This window comes from Sphaerodactylus townsendi, linkage group LG03 (genome assembly GCF_021028975.2).
Source record: "Sphaerodactylus townsendi isolate TG3544 linkage group LG03, MPM_Stown_v2.3, whole genome shotgun sequence".
NCBI classification, from domain to species: Eukaryota; Metazoa; Chordata; class Lepidosauria; order Squamata; family Sphaerodactylidae; genus Sphaerodactylus; species Sphaerodactylus townsendi.
Window position 1 is genome coordinate 143,019,439 of NC_059427.1, and position 18,994 is coordinate 143,038,432.

At 50.1% G+C, this 18,994-nt stretch overlaps 1 pseudogene; it reads right to left on the reverse strand.

Moving 5' to 3' along the window:
- Positions 1-12,525: 12,525 nt before the first annotated feature.
- The window catches only part of LOC125427887, a 30,036-nt pseudogene continuing 23,567 nt past the window's right edge, over positions 12,526-18,994 (reverse strand).

Below are 18,994 nucleotides of genomic sequence, written 5' to 3' on the forward strand. Positions count from 1 at the left end.
ACACACACACATATATACAGACACACATAGACATACACACACACACACCTGCAGAACCAGGTTTGATTACACACACACACACACACACATACATACATATTGTACATAGGGAAAAATATGCATATAATTCATATAGTGGGCGGGCGCAATGTTTCTCCTTTTGCCCCCCTTCCAAGAAACATGTAGGTCGGTCCCTGCGTCCCAGCGTATCAACAGCAGCCGGAGCTCGGAGCCCCTCGGGAGGCCTGGCTGCTGGCCCGCTCTGCTGCAACCGGGTCCCCTCGACCCAGGCCCGGCGGCGGAAGAGCCCAGCCCAGCCCGGGCGTGGGCAGCGGCAGCGGCAGCGGCGGGCGGCCCGGGAACAGCCGCGGGCGAGGAGGGCGCCCGCCGGCCGCACGTAGCGCACGGGGCCGGGATGCGCGGGCCACGGGCGCCCTCTAGCGGTCGCCGGCGCGCAGTGCCGGCCGGTGCCCGGCGAAAGAGCCGCCCAAGCCCGGCGTTTGGGGGTGGAGATCCGAGCGGGCTCCGTCGCTTGTCCCAGCTGCCCTGCTCGTCCCCATCGCGTGTCTGCCCCGCGTTCTGGGCTCCGGGCGCAGTCGCTGCCCCTCGTGCCACGGGCAAAGCAGCAAGAGGAGAGCTGGGACGGGCGGCCCTGCTTCCCTCTCCTGTACGGGATCTCCAAGCGGCTGACCAGCGCCTTTCCCTTCCTCTCCCCACAACAGATCCCTTGGGGGGCAGAGAGAGTTCTGGGAGCAGTAGTGTAGCTCAAGGGGGCAGGGGGTGCGCCACCCACCGGGCACATGCCCCGGGCACAGTTCCCCCTGGCTCCGCCCCTGACACCCAGCAAGGTGCGTGTGGGGATTTGAACCCAGCTCCCTAGATCCAAGTCCACTGCTCATGTGGAGGAGTGGGGAATTAGACCCAACCTGCAGGGAGGGTGTCCAGTTTTTCTCTTTCCATGTTAAAATGCCCAATGTTTCTTGGACAAACGTCTGCAACGGCTTGTAAAGTTGCCTAAAGGCCTGGAGAAAAATGTCCTGCTCTTTCAGTCGAGGCTGGGGAAAAGCCAAGCTCACAGTGGTGGGATCCAAAAATTTTAATAACAGGTTCCCATGGTGGTGGGACTCAAACTGTGGCATGGCGCCAATGGGGCAGGGCGGGGCACAAGGGGGGCGTGGCCAGGCATTCTGGGGTGGGGCATTCCTGGGCGGAGCTGTGGCAAGGACACAGCCGCTGCGCCGGTCCTTGGGCGGGAAACGAATGCACGCAGGCGCAGGCTGCCGCGCACGCCGGTGCACCTCCTGCTAGACTGCTTCCAGTTCTGCGCGCTACTGCTGAGAGGAGGGGCGTAACTAAGGCAAAAATCACGTGGCAAAATCACCAATTAGTAACCCCCTCTCAGCAAACACACAAATAATTAGTAACCTACTCTCAGGAACCTGTGAGAACCGGCTGGATCCCACCTCTGCATGCTCAGGGGCAGGCTAGTGAAACTTTTCTTGGTATGGAGGTAAATGCATATAGCATCCTATAAAGCTTCCATTGAAGAGACAGGGCATTTTTTTCTGTAGGTAGTCAGTGAGTGACTCAAGGTTTATACTATTGCCTATAGCTTGCTGCATAATGCAGGGATACCGTGTGGTAATTTTGGTATCAGCTCAATGCAGGGTAGGTTCAGCGTTGCCCCTCCAGATGTTCATGGACTACGGTTCCCATCAGCCCCTGGGGTTGATGGGAATTGTAGTCCATTAATATCTGGAGGGCAGAGTTGCACACCCCTAGTTTAATGCTTCAGGTTAATTAATACTTATGCTTCAATGTAGATTTTTGGCTGATTTCCAACTTCTGCTATAGTAATCCCATAGCACTGTTTATCGACTGCCCGGCCTTGTTGATTGAATTTGAGTCCTTCTGCGATCGTCTTGAGTCCCTGTGAGAAAGGTGGACTCTACCTGACATAAATCGATCAGCACCATGGAGAGAAACACCATGACATGCCTCCAAAGACACCAGGCACAGCTGCAGGCAAAAACATACCAGACCACGGTACTGGATTGGTGAGACCTCACCTGGAATACTGTGTGCAGTTCTGGGCGCTGCAATTCAAGGAGGATATTGACAAGCTGGAACAGGTCCAGAGGAGGGCAACCAAAATGGTCAAAGATCTGGAATCCATGCCCTACAAGGAGAGACTTAGGGAGCTGGGGATGTTTAGTTTGGTGAAGAGAAGGTTAAGAGGTGACATGATAGCCATGTTGAGATATTTGAAGGGATACTTATCTAGTTTTTTTTTTAATCTTTATTAAATAATATAAGAAAAATGGACAGACTCTCATTTCAGATTAAGGAATTACCAGCGGAGGATTACAAACAAACTTGGATACCTTGGACATTATACCAGTCAAATAATTATAACGTTAAAATCTCTCCAATAGAATATTGAATGTATTTGAATTCTTTTTTTCTTTAGGCTTTAAGGAATTTAGGTTAAAACGAAGAAATATCTGTTAAGTTTTTTTGGCTGAGTTATTATACATAGACTGGAATTAGAGTCGTTAATAAACTGAATCACATTTAAGTAACTGAGGGGAAGTCATAAGTAAATACAGCAGGAGGGGATAGGAAGATCGGGGATATGAGGGAAGGAGCAATTGATTATATTAGGAAATTAATAATTGAATTAAATTTAGTAAATAAATGCTCCTTTTTAAGTTATGCATGAATTTAATGCTTGACAATGTGTGATTGTATATGATCAACTGATGAACGTAAATGTATAACCGATTTTCTTATATTATTTAATAAAGATTATTTAAAAAAAAACTAGATAAGATATTTGAAGGGATGTCATGTTGAAGAGGGAGCAAGCTTGCTTTCTGCTGCTCCAGAGACTGGGACCAGGAGTCATGGGTTCAAGGTGCAGGAAAAGATATTCCAGCTAACCATTAGGAAGAACTTCCTGACCGTCAGGGCTGTTCGACAGTGGAATGCGCTGCCTCGGAGTGTGGTGGAGTCTCCTTCTTTGGCGGGTTTTAAACAGAGGCTGAATGGCCATCTGTCAGGAGTGCTTAGTGTGTTCCTGCACGGCAGAGGTCACTGGGCAGATACACCTCTGCATACCCTTGACCATGGTATCATTCTGGACCGCTGATCAGGGCTGGGATTGGAAGGCACCATTCTGTACTATCTGAGACTTCTAAGGAAACAACAACTGGATGGAAAACTCCTGGTGTCCTTTTACCGCTGTGCTATAGAGAGTGTCTTAACCTACTGCATCTGTGTCTGGTTCTCCAGTTGCACAGTGGCAGATAGGAAGGCGCTCCAAAGGGTGATCACTCCTGCACAGAGGATTATCGGCTGCCCTCTCCCCTCCTTGGAAGAACTCTAGAATTCCCGAAGCCTAAAGAAAGCCCAAAATATTCTGAGAGTCCCGTCTCATCCAGCACACTCTCTTTTTGAACTGTGACCCTCCGGCAGACGATACAGGCCTATCAAAACTAGGACAAAGAGGCTTAGAGACAGCTTCTACTCTAGAGCTGTGGCGATGCTGAACTCCGGGGCTTCGTGTTGGGGCTATGTAGGGAGGGGGTGGAGGAAGGGGAAAGTGAGGATGGGGTATGAGTCTGAAATTGTGTGCATCGAGGAATGCTGCTGTAAATTTTCGTTGTGCATGCACAATGACAAAAAATGCTTATGCTTATGCATGAAGGGCAGTTTTCAAAAGGTGGTGCTGAGGGATGGTTGTCTTCAGCCCCCTTGGCCCCCCGGGCCAGAAGGTTCAAGGCTAACCTGTACCCTGTGCCTTGAACATCTAAGCTATGAGGGTCATCTTTTTGCTGTTCTATTACCTGGGTAACCCTCCAAGTGGAGGGTCCAGAAGTCATTCCGGCCCTTTTTGGGGGAGGGTTTTTAAAAATGGGTTTCACCGGTGCCTTTTATCGTGTTAGCCGCTTTCGTTTTGGATGGAATTTTAGCAAGTTTTTAATGAATATCTAAAATGGTAAGTTGTATTGTGTTGATGTGAGAGTGCTGTACAATCACCTCGAGCCCCTTTGGGATAGGGGCGCGGTATACAAATCCTTAAATAATAAATAAATAAATAAATTTGGAGATGTAGGAATAACTCTTGTCACCAATATGGTGGCAACAGCTCCATCTTCGAAGTTCCTGGCCGGATACCAGGGAGAATGTGGAAGAGGCAGAGTTTGGGTTTCAACCCCGCCTTCTCCTCCTGTGGCAAGTGAGTCTCTAAAGCTTCTTACAAATTCTTTTCCCCTTCCTCTCCTTGCCAGGTAAGGTGGGCTGAGAGAGTTCTGGAGAGAACTGTGGACTGGCCCAAGGTCACCCAGCAGGCTTCATGTGGGAGGGAAAGCAGGGAAAGAAATCCAGCATCCGGCATGGGAAGGAGCCGTGAGAAACCGTGAACCAAAAGCCCGGATCTGGCGTCAGTGTTCAAGTGGATGTGGGCTAATACATTGAAGCTTAATCCAGACAAGGCAGAAGGGCTATGGATGAGCAGAAGGTTTGACTTCGGGTTTAAGGCGCCTCCCACTCCGGATGGGGTTTGCGCTCTGCCGGTTTGACATGTGTGTGGTGGACAAACTCCCTCAGTCTGAACCTAAGCCTGCTGCTGGAGAGAAGGTGGCCACTGCGTGACTTCAGGACGCGCCTTTGGGCTAGTTAGCAAAACCCTTCGCAGCCCTCCCTCTTCCGGGCAGAAGAGATCTGGCCGCCCAGCTGCATGCTCCACTTACATCTGAATTAGATTACTGCAGTGTGCTCTGAGTGGGTCTGCCCTTGATAAAGGTTTGGTGGCAGAAAGTGCCATCAAGTCGCAGCTTCTACATAACCTATTGATCGGCTACTGGCTTCAAGGGGGGGGTACTCAAGGCAAAGGGATGAGAAGAGGGAGGCGCCTTCGCGCCGGTTTATACCTTTCTTTCCTGCAAGTGAGACTCAAGGTGGCTTACAAGCTCCTTTCCCTTCCTCTCCCACAACAGACACCTCCTATGTAGGTAGGTGGTGCTGAGAGAGTCCTGAGGAGAAACTCCTCGACTGGGCCCAAGGTCACTCCAGCAGGAATGTATTAGTGCAGAAACACATCTGGTTCACTCTCAGGATAAAGCTCTCCCGCCACCTCAGGTGGGAGGGAGAGTGGGGGAATCAAACCCACGGTTCCTCCAGGTTAGAATCCAACCCTGCTCTTCACCACCGTACACCATCGCTGGGCAGAGGTGGTTTGCCATTGCCTGCTGCTGCACCCCTGAATGTCCCTGGTGGTCTGCCGTCCCAGTGCTGACCAGGGTCAACCATACATGTCTTTCATGATCAGATGAAATCAAGCTAGCCTGCAAGCCAGGGCTAAGGCAAACCAGAAGGGGCTGGCCATTTTCTGACTCTGTGTAGCAACCCTGGACTCCCTGGATGGTCTTCCATTGAATCACAAACCAGGGCCCACCCTACTTCGCACCTGAGATCTGAGAAGATCGGGCTAACCAGGACTGTCCGGCCCAGGACCCTAAACCACCAAAACCCTCCAGTTTTCCCTCACTTCACTCATCAGCCACAGTGGAATACGAAGAGACAACCCGTAAAATCTAGTTCTTCACAACAATACATTTTGTTCTTTCCGCAAACAACTCTCCAGAATATATAAGTCTCAGCTCCCTCCATGGCAGTGGAACCGGGGCAGGGGGGTGCATTAGGGATATTTCCAATCCAAAAGAATGGGCTAACGTAAGCCATTTAATTTTGGATTGTGTGCATCCAAAACTCAACAGTGAACTTTGGCATTGCCTTTGCAATCCAACATACTTCCCCTTGTTAGGATCTTGGGAAATAAGCTATTAGTCACCCCCCTGGCTTAGTGGAAGACCACAAAATGATCGATGTGTCAGCAGTGTGTAAGATGCAGGCAGCCAAGAAAGCCAACGTGATTCTGGGCTGTATCACATAGGAATATATAAGCGTCTAAATCGCAGGAATGTAATTGTAATTCCTCTATTCTGCATCGGGTTAGGAATCCTCACCTGGAAATACTCGTTTCCGCAATTCAAGAAGGATATTGGACAAAAGCTGGAAATGGGTCCAGAGGAAGGCAACAAAAATGGTAAAAAAGTCTGGAATCCATGCCCAAGTCTGAGAGATTTTAGGAGCTTGGGGATGTTTTAGTTTGGTGGAAGAGAAGAGTTAAGAGGTGACATGATAGCCATGTTTAGATATTTGAAGGGATGTCATGTTGGTGAGGGAGCAAGCTTGTTTTCTGCTGCTCCAGAGACTGGGACCAGGAGTCATGGGTTCAAGGTGAAGGAAAAGAGATTCCACCTAAACATCGGGAAGAACTTCATAACAATCAGGGCTGTTAAATTAAAGTTAAATTCACTGCCTCAGAGAGTTGTGGAGTCTCCCCTTTCTTTGGAGTTTTTTGAAAACCAAGGGTGGATGGTCAGCTTCTGTCAGGAGTGCTTTTGATTGTGTGTTCCTAGCATTGCAGGTTGGACTTGATGGCCCTTTGGGGGGTCTCTTCCAACTCTATGATTCTAATGAAGACCATGTAGAAAAGTCCATAGGGTTGCTATGCAGAGATAGGCGCAATGGCAAAAGCACATCTGCTTTGTTAAGCTGACCTAGAAGGCCAGGCCAGCCTAGTCTTCCTCAGTCCCTCAGAAGCTGGCAGTGTCAGGCCCCAGTTGGGTAACCCTTCACTCAATCATAAAATTGGTAGAGACCCCCAAGGGCTATCAAGTCCAGCCCCCTGCCATGCAGGTGAACACACAATCAAAGCACTCCTGACAGATGTCCACCCAACCTCTGTTTAAAACCTCCAAAGAAGAGAAGAGTTTGGATTTGAGTATCCCCCTCTCCTGCAGGAGACCTCAAAAGGGGCTGACTATCTCCTTGCTCCTTCCCCGGCCTCACAACAAACACCCTGTGAGGTAGGTGGGCTGAGAGAGCTCCGGAGAAGCTGCAGGACTCAGCCCAAGGTCACCCAGCTGGCGGTGTGGGAGCGTGGCTACAGGCTTAATTCTTGAATTTCCCCAGATAAGCCTCCACAGCTCCAGTGGCAGAGCTGGGAATCAAACCCGGTTCCTCCAGATTAGATACACATCGAAGCTCTTAACCTCTTATCACGCCTAACTGCTGCACATGTTAGAAGGAGACTCCACCACACTCTGCGGCAGCGTCGTCCCCTGTCAAACTGCCCTTCCCATCAGGAAGTTCTTCCTACTGTTTACGTAGAATCTCTTTTCTCATAGTGTGAATCCATGACTCCTGGTCCTAGTCTCTGGAGCAAAAGAAAACAATCTTGCTCCCTCCTCTTCAACACGACGATTGACACCCTTCCAATATTTAAACAACGGGGCTGTCATGTCACCCGTGACAGCTTCTCTTCTCCAAGCTAATATGCCCAGCTCCCTAAGCCACCGCTTTGTAGGGAAATTGGACTCTAGATTCGCCTCTTCTACTATTTTGGTCAACCCTCCTCTGGACCTCGCTTCCAGCTTCTTGTCATCAATAACCTTCTAGAATTACGGTGCCCAGAACTGGACACACAGTTTTACCCACAGGTGCATAGAGTGGTACTCATCATCATGCATCCCGCAATCTTGATTAATCTCTGACACTCCTATTGATGCAGCCCAGAACTGCATTGGCTTTCGTGGCTGCTGCATCACGCTGCTGACTCACGTTGAGTTCATGGTCTAAGACTCCCAGATCCCCTTTCCATCTTATATCTGTGCATTTCATTTTTTCTGCCCAAGTGTAGCATCTTACATTTATCTCTTGGTTGGGACACCACCAAGGAATTCCAGGGTTGCTACGCAAAGGTAAGCCATGGCAAACCAGGGATTTGAGGGACACATGGCAACTGGAAGGAGTAGTTGTTCCCCCAGAAAGACTGAGGGCAGAATTTTGGGATGTTTTCAGGCATTTGTTTTAAGTTTTTAGGATGAGAGTAGGTTTTATTGTGCATCTTCTACCATTCTTTGGAGAAGATTTTGTATGATTTTTTTTTAATTCCTCAGTAACTCCGCCCTGAGTACTGTAATAAAGCGGTGAGAGGAATAAATCGTAAATAATAAACCATCTCCAAACCATAATAAACTTCATCTCCAAACATCTTCTCGCCTTGAAAATCTGCCAGCAGTCGGCTGTGGCTTGACGTCACTTCCCACCACCACGTGAAGAACCGACTCTGAAGAACAGCTAGACAGTTCTGAAAGTGGGAACATGCAGCATGCCCCCAATTGAGCAAAGCGAAAGAATATGTAGACTGGGGAGCTGTGTGGTTTCCGGGCTGTATGGAGCTGATTAGTCACTGATTCTAGAGTTTTTCAACGCAGCGCTCAGACACGAATCAAAGAACACGAAAGGCACTGCAGACTATTTCAGCCAGAAAAATCAGCAATAGCAGAACACTTGATAAAACCAACCTTGGACATTGCAGAATATTAGGAGAAGGGCAAACGAAGATTGAAGGATTGGAGCACCTTCCCTTATGAGGAGAGAGGCTTCGCAAAGGCGTTTGGGACTCCCTTTAGCTTTGGAGAGGAGGCTGCTTTCGAGGGGGGGGAGATAGGAAATGAAGTCTACAAAATTATGCACGGGTAGAACATAAGTTGACAGATTGCAGAAGTTTTCCTCTCTTCACAAAATACGCTGGTAGAACCAGGGGCATTCCATTGAAAAATGCTGGGGAAGAATTACTTAGGACAAATAAAAGGAAACACTTCTTCATGCAACGTGGTGATTATGGCGTGTTTGGAATATGCTGCCACAGGAGGGTGTGGTGTGATGGCCACTAAACCTGAATAGCTTCTCTCTAAAAAAAGCAGCTTGGACAGATTTTCCATGGAGGAGAAGTGGATTTTATGGCCTACCAATCTCTTGATCCCTCCTTGATCTCACAGACTGCAAAAAGCCTTGTAGCAGACCAGGAGCGCCTGCAGCAGCAGCAGCAGCAGCAGGCCATTGCTTTCACATCCTGCATGTGAGCTCCCAAAGGCACCTGGTGGGCCACTGCGAGTAGCAGAATGCTGGACTCCATGGACTCTGGTCTGATCCAGCAGGCTAGTTCTTATGTTCTTATGTTCTTATTTGAAAACACAGAAATTCTGGACCACTCTGACAACCACTACGTCAGACTACACAGAGAAGTCACTGAAATTCACAAGCACATGGACAATTTCAACAGGAAGGAAGAAACCATGAAAATGAACAGAATTTGGTCTTCGCGAAGTGTTGAAAAACTCTAGAACTCAAGACAGTGATCTAATCAGCTCCACACAAACACAGTGGGACAACTTATAGACAAATAGCAATCAAAGGGAACAAAGACCAGGATACTTCTATTCAGATGCATTCACCTATTGACCTCTTGGCTATTCCATTGTTACTGCCACATTGCTACACTTCCATTGTTACTCACTCTAAGCCATGGCTTTCAATTCTATTCAGATGCTCCTCACCTATTTGATCTTTTACTCTCACAGGTATATATATACTCCACTTCTGCTTTCCATTCCTACTATCAGATCCTCTTGAAGATGCCAGCCACAGATGCTAGGCGCTTAAACGCCAGGGAGAGAATGCTGCTAGAACAATGTTTCAGCCATATTGCAGTCTTGAAACCACAACAGCACCCCAGTGATTCCAGTGCTGTGAAAGCCTTTGGATGACAATAATATATGGACTATTTGGCATCCCTTTGTAGGAAGTAACTGCAGGAGCAAGATATAGTTAAAATCACCATTTTGGTCATGCTGTACAGCGTTTTAACGAGGGCAGCCGGACAGTTCTTTTGGTTGGATTGAGGGTGACCTTTCTAGTGCTGCATACATTATGGTGTAGCTTTCGATGCTCCTTACTCCTCTACTCCCTCCTTTACTCCTCTCCTCTCTATCTTTTGCTCTCCTCCTTATGCTGCATGATTGTCTGCCGTCAAGTTGTGTGGCTTTCGCATTTTTTTCCTCGTTTGCTTCTTTGTGTCAGCTTACTTTCCGGCAGTCTCTTCGGTGCTCTTTTAGCATCGCCTGCACTATTTTGTCTTCCTCTCTTCTGTAAATATATTCTTTGTAGCCTGACTCTTTTATAACTTAGAACTTTTTTACTAAAGGTTAAATTCCTTTTAACTGTGCTGCGTTTTGTTTTCTCTCTGCCTAAAGAAGAACTGGGTCGTGTCCGTTCTTCTATCTCTTTTTTGCCAGCCAGCCTCTCAACTGCAATACGTATCGCAGCAGAGTGCGGTTTGGCTTTCGAAGGAGCGCTTGGCTGTAGAACAAAGACTAATAGGAAAGGCTCTACCTACTTGTTGGTCAGGCTTAGGATGATTGCTTGGACTAACCCAGGTGGACGGCTTTATTCGCGAATCTTTCCAAGGAGCATGTACACAACGGAAATAAAAAACCCCACACGACGTGTCCAAAAGAGAAACCAAACCAAAAAGAGTTGTGGTTTATGTTGAGTCTTTTACAAAACAAAACAAAAAAAATACAATAAATGATTCAATAAATAGAAAAAAAAATTACAAAATTACAGGAATTTCCTTAATACAGCAAAACAAAGAAATAAACCCCAAAAAACTTTAAAACTAACTGACTATCTGGCTCCAAAGCAGAGCTGTGCAACACACCAATATCTCCACCAACACGAAGGGCCGTACCGGTGGACATCGGCCCCTGCCCCCACGCCAAGACATAACAGGAGTCCTCGCTTTGACCCTTCGCCTCTTCATATATATATATTAACTTTTAAACATTATCTTGTCTTCTACAATAATCTAAATAGTGTAGCATTGAGCTTGTTGTGGTTTGTTCCTTAGAGCAGACTCTTTATCCAGCAGAAAATAAAGTGGGATTTTGGAGGGTGGTGTCTTGAACAAACAATCCGCTGGCACCCCGGGTTGGTGGCCACTTCAACGCCTCCCCTAGGGACTCAAGGCCCCCCCCGAGGCAGGGCCAGTGCGTGACCGCGCATATCAAGCCAAACCCCGCCGAGAACCTGCAAAGGTGACTCGGATCCACCTGGTGCTCTCACAACCTCCCAAGGGGTGCTGCACAGGCACGGTGGCTGAAGCGGGCCCAGCGCCTGACCTGGGGGAGGAGACTTGAGGTATGAGCCGTCTGTCACCCTGCAGCTCCAGAGCTCTGTCCTGGAGGAGGCGGAAGACGGGAGTCCTTCAGTTGTAGGAAGTCTCGGGGCATCGGCTAAAGAACACAGGTAAAGAGGAAGAACGGCAGAAGAAGAGCTCCCCACCCCCCCACCCCGGCACCCCTTGCAGGCAAGATCAGGATCCAGTCCATAATCGGTGAGCCCGGCCAAGGGAAAGCGGAAATACTGGCAAGTGGAGGGGGAAGAGAGAGAGACACGGGGGAGAATTCGTGGGGAGGAGGGGGCCGGTTCCCGACAGCTCCGTCGGAACGGAAGGGCGGTTCAATGAGCGGAGAAGCTGGTTAATGGGACTGGAGGGGTGTCAGAAGTGGGAAGGGATCAAGGCTTGGGGCAGAGGCTCTTTGGATCCCTTCAAGTGGTATTCTTCCACGAAAGAGACAGGAGGCTCTTGGCTCAGTATGCCGGACCCGAGCCCTTTTACAGGCTCACACAAGACCTCCATCCTCGCCCCGGGCCTCCCCATTTCCTTAATGCCGCTCGCCCCCCCTGTGGAACAGCGCCAACACTTTGCTGCCAAAGATTGAGTGGGAAGACGGCCTTCTGTCCGCCGGTCCTGTCGGGAGGAACTCCTTGGCCCCGGGGGGCGTTTGCCCCCTGGCCCTGGGGGATTCTTTCAACACGAAGGGTCTGCTAACTTAAACGCTATCAGTGCACGGAGGGGGGGGGGAAACGGTGCCTCCGTCCCTTCTGAGTGCCCACTCTTGAGACTCCAGACCTTTAAAAAAAATGGGGAGGGGACGTAGAAAAAGTGGATCACTCCAAGGACTCGATCCAACCCCGCCCCCCCCCCCACACACACACTTTTTGCCAACATTACACGGGAAGAGCAACTGTGAAATTCCATAGGACCGGCTCCCCACTATCTGATTCAAGCGCAGGACCCGGCGAGGGGTCCAAAACCTTCAACCGAGAGAACTGTTGCTGTCATCCTGAGAGTTAATAACTGAAATTGGCATCTCCCCTGCTGCCACCAAAGCCGGAGCTGGAGTCCTTTCTGATCAAGCCTAAAGGGCTGGAGGGGGGGGCTTTAACCTTCGTCCGACTCTGTGCCCGCCCCTCCTGGTGCTACGGAAACTCTCCCACCCCCCGCGTCCCCCCCCCCCCACCCCCCCTTGAAGTGCCGCTGCAGCTGCTCGGTTCTGCAGACTTGGTGCACCACCATTTACAGTCGGGAAGCACTAACCTGGATCACTCCACCTCCCCAGCCAACGGTCAGTCCAAAGTCAATGCGCATGGGGCTCCGGACTCCCCTGCCCAGTCACTTCCGTCCGGCCAGAAAGTTCCGAACCGTTCCTGCGCAGCCCTCCGAGAAAGCCAAAGCTCTCCCCGGCTTTCAAAAGGCAGAGCCATCCGTCATACACCTGCCTCTTCAGCCAAAGGGCTCCCTCTCCGGAATGCTCCTTCCCCTGGAGCCAAAGGGCTGGCCCCCCCCTTTATCTCAAAGCGTTCCCCAACGGTGAGCAACATCAGCTTCTTCTTTTCCCCTTTAGTAGAGTCTGGTTTGAGGGTTGTCAGCAGGAATTGGCCAGTGCTTTCAGGTGGCCGTCGTGGGCCAGGAGGAAGGTCTCGCGGGCTTTGCCCAGGAACTCGATGAACTCGCCGTAGTGCCGGGGGCTGATGTGAGTCAGGCGCGAGTGGGTGGTGCTGACGTAGGCCGCCATGGCGGCCTCCAGGAGCTGGCAGAGGGGGGCCTTGTCCACCGCAAACAGCTTCCCCGCGGTGCCGCTTGCCCCGCGGCGCCCCCCGCCCAGCGAGGCCAGGCCCGGAGGCGGCAGGCTCCAACGGTGCAGGATGTCGGAGAGCATGGGGGCGCACTGCACGCTCTTGATGACGAGCGGGACAATGGCGGCCAGCTCGTTCTTGCCCAGCGACTGGCTGAGGGAGCAGGCCCACAGGACGTCGTTGAGGGCGGGGTGCGTGTCCTGGTTGAAAGCAATACTGAGGTGGGAGAATGCCAGCGTGGCCAGCTTGTAGGCACGCGCCAAAGGGCAAGCCCGCTGATGGTGGCTCCATGTACCGGGCCACGGTGAAGAGGTGGGAGTGGCCCATGCCAGCAGAGGCCGCAGAGTCCAGTACTATCTGGTAGGCGGCCTCAAAGGCGGCGTGGTTCTTCTCGCAGAGCGTCAGAGCCGGCAGCGCGCAGTTCTGGGGGTCCTTCATGGCGCACTGCAGTGCCAGTGTCCGGGCGCAGCTGCACAGCTCGTCCCGCTGCCCCGTGCTCAGGCTCAGCCTCAGCAGCGTGGCGTGCGTGGTGCCTGTCACGGCCACAATGGTTGTGGCCTCGATGGGCGTGAAGAGCGTGTACCAGTTCTGCATGATGTTCATCAGGGCCTGGACGCCTGGAGAGCGGAAACACAGGGAAAGAGTCAATGCAACCAGTGTAGTATTTCTCACTTACTCAAGCCACGGAGGCCACAAAAGGAGAAATAAGAGGCAGACTGTCACAGCACACTAGGAGCATGTGCACACACACTACAATAGGGTGTAATCTCTGGTGGAACCCTCACTGCAACGAACAGGAGTTGCAAGTTGCATTGCAGGGGATTGGACTTATTGATTTAATCATATTTTTATCCTGCCCTATCCCAAAGGGCTCAGGACGGGTTACAACTTGATGGCCCTTGGGGTCTCTTCCAACTCTATGATTCTATGAACAGTATACTTGTTCCCTGCAGCTTCTGCTGGAGAATGCATCGGGGTTCGAAGCAAGTTCCTCCTCTTTGATGTTCACCTCACCAAGCGTGAGGAAAGCCAGCTGTGGTGTAGTGGTTAAGAGCAGGTGGATTCTAATTTGAAGAACCGGGTTTGATTCCCCACTCCTCCACTACTTGGAGTGATGGAGGCTTGTATCTGAGTGAACCAGATGTGTTTCCGCTACTCCTACATTCCCTGCTGGGTGACCTTGGGCTAGTCACAGTTCTCTCATGATTCTCTCAGCCCCACCCGCCTCACAAGGTATCTGTTGTGGGGAGAGGAAGGGAAGGGAACTTGTGAGCCACCCTGAGTGTCCTTGCAGGAGAGAGAAAGGGGGTATAAATCCAAACTCTTCTTCTTCCCGTCAAGTAAAACATGTCTGAATAGAGTCTTCACCTGTGTGGACAACATGAGATAGGAATCAATTGACCATGTTATTTTATATTGCTCTAGAGTTTCCTTGACTGCCTGTGCAGATTTTTGAAACTTTTACTGCTTCGCAGCTGCTGCCACTCACAGTGCAAAGACTCTTCCCCTGAGTGTGACTGAAAGTAATCTGTAGGTGGCAGCTTCATTTTGTGCCTGGCTCCGCCCTTTCGGCAGCCATGATATAGTGCCCTCTATGTAATGGCGCATTAACCTAGTATTAATAATAAAAAGTTCAATCGGAGTGCTTTTCCAGGCAAAACCGCGCTTGATGATTTTGATATTTCTCTCCTCTCCGACTGTTCCAACAAACCACTTTTATTTAAGAAGGTGTCCGGCCGAATTTCATGCGTGTTGGGATGCTCCACAAAGGAAGCCCTGCTGGTCCAGACTTTTTTCATTAACAGTTTCTGCACTACTGGAAATCAGCCTATTACATGGCTCTGACATTTTACTGTACACACCAGAAGGCCTATCTAGGGAAAGTGGAGCCTGGGGAAAAATCTCGAATTTTCTGCCCCACCCCCCCAGTGCCCAGGCCTACCATCCGAGCTGGAGTCCAGGCTCTACCGGGCCCAAACCTGGTGGAGCTTCCGCTGCCCTTTATGCCCCATGAAGTTAGATGGTGCTCTGCTTCCAGAGGACATAAGCAATGATACCCCATGTCTCTCTAGCAGATACGTCCCTGCTGTACACTGATATGCTGATGACTGAGTGTGTCCATCTTGGCAGACCTGTGATTGTTAAAAAATGAAGACTGACTGAACGATTGAAACAGAAAGGGAGGGTGGGGGTGGCCAGGTATAAATCAGTTTCAAGCAGGCAGTACCCACGGCACACCTTTAGAAAGCACCTCGGCCCACACCTGCCAGCAGCAAAGCGGCTTTCTGTAGGCATCTTCCGCCTCCCCTGCCGAGGCATCTACGCAACCCACTCACCAATCTCCGCGTGGCACAGCTGACCAACCACAGCTTAAATCCATCTTCCTGCGGCGCCAGGTATCATAGTGTTGAGAGCGTCATCCGGTGATCATACCTACAAGAAAAAAAACAACAGAACGTTTTTCCAGACGGTTCAAATGCTGAGGGAACCTCAGAGCATCTTGGGGAGTGGCGTGTTGCATGCCTCTTCTTTCCAGATGGTGTGATGAAGGGTGGCGCAGATAGGTGGCTGTTGCTACCAGAATCCTGGAGCATCCTCTGCTGGAGTCGAGTGCCAGGCAGGCAAGTGGGTGTGGGACAGGAAGCCCCGAAGAGCTCTCGCTCATTCCCTCCCTCAGCTCCTGAGAAACCGAAGCACGTGTGGCCTAATACTCCAGATCTAACACTTCATGCCCCTCGGGGAGAGATGCACAACATGGTCACCGAAGTCTTTTGTTGTGTTTCATTCTTTACTACAGCTTCTGCTCTGAACGGCCAGATCTCAGCTTCTCGATGAAATCCAGAAACAAACAGGAATGATCAAAAAGGAGGGTCCCAAGGAAAGACTCCACTCCCAGCAAGATCAAAGAGCCAGGGACTCCGGCTCATCCTTTTCATAGAGGCGCTGCCCAACCCACAGTTTCGATGTCTTCAAGACGGCAAAAAGGAGGACAGTCAGATTTACACACTGGGGCACAACAGACCGGGGCATTTTCCTGCACACATTTCCATCTGTCTCAAAGGGGCTCATCCAAGAAAACGGGTTGGCGCATTGCCGGTCCAAGTTAGCGGTGGGGGTTTACCACAGTTCTAATAAAAATACATCTATTAAAATAATTAAATAAATAAAAAGGATTGCTTTAATTCGTGGGGTTTTATTATTTTTTTCTGAAGGGAGGGGAGCTGTTATTTGGATTTTCCATTTCAGTTGTAGTTAAATTCACATCTGAAACAATGTGGCATGCCAGCGCCGCTACAGCAAAATCAATAACTACTCTCACATGTGAAGAAGAAGAAGGAGGAGGAGGAGGAGGAGGAGGAGGAGGAGAGGACAACACAACAACAACGGAGGAATGGGAGGAGTTTGAATTTGTATTCCCCTTTCTCCCTCACATGTAAAGGAGACCTCAAAGGGGCTTCTTGGCAATCTCCCCCCACACATATAACAAACACCCTGTGAGGTAGTGGGGCTGAGAGACTGTCAGGACTGAGCCTGTCAGTCAAAATGGCAGGTGTGAACTGTTCCCAGGCTTCTGCAATGCCTTTGTAGTAACTCGCTTCACGAAGTTTGTAGAGAGGGGAGCCGCTTTGGCTCAGTGTGGGGAGGGGGCAACGGGATATAGGTGGTGGGTTTAATGGAGGGAATCACCATGGATTCCTTCTTTTGAACAATGTTACCTACGCTTCTGAAATAAAGGCTTTGTAGGAACAAATTTACAGGGTTTCCATGATTTCCAGATCCGGAGGTCTGACAGAGACCTCCTCAAGAACTGTGCACTTCTAGCCTCAAGGTCACCCAGCTGGCATGTGTTGGAGTCCGTCCACAAGCTAATCTGGTTCACTCAGATAAGCCTCCATAGCTGAAGTAGCAGAGCAGGGGAATCAAACCCGGTTCTATGCATTGCACAGGTAGTTTACAAGAAAAGAGGCTTTGGATTTATAAGTCCCCCTTTTCTCTACAAGGTGGTAAGGAGAGTACTCAAAGGGGCTGACAATCTCCTTTCCCTACCCCTCCAAAACAAACACCACCTGTGAGGGTGGGTGGAGTGGGATCTAAGAGAGCTCCGAAGAACTGTGACTAGCCCAAGGTCACCCAGCTGGCATGTGTTGGAGTGCACAAGCTAAACTGGTTCCACAGCTCAAGTGGCAGAGCAGGGAATCAAACCCGGTTCCTCCAGATTAGAGTGCACCTGCTCTGAACCACTACGCCACAAGAGCGCTTCTTGACTTGAATCTAGCTTTTTTCAGCCAGTGGGGCATATTGTCTTCATGACGGGAATCGAGTTGGAAAAAAAAATCTGACTTACGGCCTGGATTTGCATTTGAGCTCAACAGAGCTAGAAGCGCTTTCTTCTCTTTGGTTGGCGTTTTGTTTAAATCTAGTGGCTACTTCACTCTGCTCCCAAGTGGCAATGTCGCTGCTCAAACAACAAGTGGGAACGTGTGCTCAGAGAGGTCATAAGAACATATAAGAACAAGCTTCTGCTGTTGATCCCAGTCCAGAGTCCATCTTAGTTCTGCTACTTGCAGTGGCCTCGCCAAATGCCTTTGGGAGCTCACATGCAGGATGTGAAAGTAAGCAACAGGGGCCTCTCTGCTGCTGCTCCCTGCTGCTCCTGAGCACCTTGGTCTGTTAAGGCATTTGCAATGTCAGGTCATAGGAGGATCTAAGATTGTAGCCACAGATCGACTTCTCCTCCATAAATCTGGTCCAAGCCTCCTTTTAAAAGCTAATCCAGGTTAGTGGCCATCACCACCTTCCTGTGGTGGCAGCTTGCATCGGCCTCCCGTCGGACGGGAGACCCTGATGGGGAGCGCTTTCACATCATCTGCTAAGCTAGACTCCATTTCCAGCTTCATCACAGGGGATCTGCCAGAGAGTGAAGCATGGGACCTTCTACCCGCTGAGAGTGGACGCCGACGGGCTGAGCCGCTAATCCCTACCCAGTCGGGACAATCTGGTGCGTGGAGCCTGGCCTCACCTGCAGGCCGAAATCGGTTCCAGAAGAAATGTTCAGCAAAGGTGGTGGAAACGAGGAGCTGGGAGTTGGTCGCGTGGCCGTCTTGCAGGCAGCATCCTGAGCCAGCTTTGAGAAGAGCAGGGCCGAATGGATGTTTTGCTGGATGGAGCCCAAAACCATTACGGCATGACCAACTGGGGTCACCTGGATGGTGTTAAAGGAGAAAGCCAAGTTGCTGGAACCCGCAAAGTGGGTGTGGGCAAAATCCCACCCCCACCCCCAGTCAATAAGAATAATTTCAAAACCAGGCTTCATTGACCCCTGCCCTTGGATGGGTAATCTGGCAGCTTTCCTACTCCAGAGTCTCATTTGTTTCCATTTTTTATCTTTATTCTTCGATTTCTACCCCGCCCATCCCCACAGTAACGCAGGGCTCAGGGCGGCGAAAGCAGCACGCTTCACACGCAGCAGCGATCGCATTACACTGAACAGAGTAAATACCAATGGGAAGACATAAGGGCAGATACAAAATAAGAAAAAACAGATTTTAAAGGTGTATGCGATTTAAACGCGTCACACCTATAGCATTAGCCTTCGATAAAGCAATGTAACAGCAAAACTATATCAATTAGGGTGTTGTGGGTTTTCTATTAGCTGGAAACATGTATGGCGCGTCCCAGTAGCATTTTTCTCCTGACGCTTCGCCCGCATCTGTGGCTGGGTAATCTTCAGGAGATGGCGAGGCGAAACATCAAGAGAAAAAATGCTACTGGGGACACGTTCGGTTTCCGCCAACTGGGAAAACCCTTAACAACACCCTAGAAGTGATTCCAGCCGCCATGAAAGCCTTTCGACAATACTGTTTCAATTCATTAACACACATCAGATCTAGTGTTAGACAACAGCAAATAAGCAGCGTTAATTGCACTGTGTCAATTCTACGATAGCAATAAAGCTAGAACTACTCTGTGCTAAAACTTATGAACTGCTATAAAAAATAAACCTACTGCGCATCCCGGGCGTAAGGGAGTTCGCCAGGAGGGGTGGGGAGTTGGAAGAGTGGGCTTGGATGGGCAACTACTTCCTCTTTGCCTGGGCTAC